Source organism: Myxine glutinosa, unplaced genomic scaffold, assembly GCF_964187855.1.
Source record: "Myxine glutinosa unplaced genomic scaffold, kmMyxGlut1.1 SCAFFOLD_1034, whole genome shotgun sequence".
NCBI classification, from domain to species: Eukaryota; Metazoa; Chordata; class Myxini; order Myxiniformes; family Myxinidae; genus Myxine; species Myxine glutinosa.
The window spans coordinates 36,330-37,671 of record NW_027617129.1 but is presented as its reverse complement, the minus strand read 5'-3'; positions in this window follow the sequence as shown (position 1 = coordinate 37,671).

Genomic DNA, 1,342 nt, shown 5'->3' with positions numbered 1-1,342 from the left:
CCGTACAGACCCCAGGCAAATGGGCAGATCGAACGCTTCAACGGGATTATATGGAGGGCCGTCATGCTCAACCTCCGTACCCTCGGCCGAGGCCTCGATAAATGGGCTTCGTCACTACCTGCGGTGTTGAACTCGATCAGGGCTCTACTGTGTACGGCCACCAACCAGACTCCCCATGAGAGACTTTTCCACCACCCCAGGAGCACGGGGTGTATACGGTCTTTACCCAGTTGGCTCGCTGAGCCCGGGCCAGCCTACCTCAAATGGGCGGTTTCGCACGAGCAAGTACGACCCCTTAGTGGACAAAGTGCAGATACTCCAGGCTAATCCTGAGCATGCTCGTGTGATGACGGCTGATGGACGTGAGACCACTGTCTCCGTACGTCATCTTGCCCCATGTGGGATCGCCGACCCTTGTAGGGAATTGGACGAACTGATCGAACCAATCTATAAGACTATGGACTCTTCCGACGCTTCCATCGCTGAAAGTCTGCCGACCCTCCCTTCGCCGCATCTACCTGTGCCCGAAGGCTTGGCGGTACCCCCTTCGTCACCTGACTCCGGTAGCTCCTCCGACGCCAGGGTCTCTGGGATACGTGATGCCGTACCCAGGGAATTTCGGACGCGTGCAGGCAGAGAAATTCGCCGCCCGGGCCGGTACGGTTGGGTCGACTGATACCATGTTCCACACCCTGTTAATGCTGACGCTCGCTCGATTCTAGCCGCTCTGCAGTGTAATTCTAACAGTGGGGAGAATGTAGTGAAATCGTATTCGAACTAATGCTGAACCCAGGTGATGATCGTTGCTCGCTGACACCGCTAGGGGCGCGGCTATAAGACCCACTGTGGTCGGTGCTCAGGGGCCTTCTCCTGTGACATGTTACATCTAGTGGACTCGCTAACGGTACGCCTGCATAGAATATTAACATTGCTTGCATTGAATGTTATGAATGGACCCATGTGATGCCAAACCTTATTCCTATTGCATTTCCTGTATTTACAGAATGATGTCATGGTCTTAATGGAATTAAACCAACAGATGGTCTAAAGTTGTGGACCCGATTGGTTTTTCACAACAATTGTTGTTGAGAAAAATGCGGTAGAAACCAGCTGTGTGGACTTCCACGTTGGGACCTGTGCAACTCAGCTACTTGGAAGCAATCAGTGATGGCATGCAGTGCAGTCATGCCACAATGGTAAATGCTATGCAAGGATTTCAACTGGTTTGGTGAACAACTCTCGGTTTGATCGGGATTACTTATGGGGATATGGACAGCTCCAAACTCCCCAGACAGATAATTGATCATAATGTGCCATTACATATTCACAACAACACCGACAA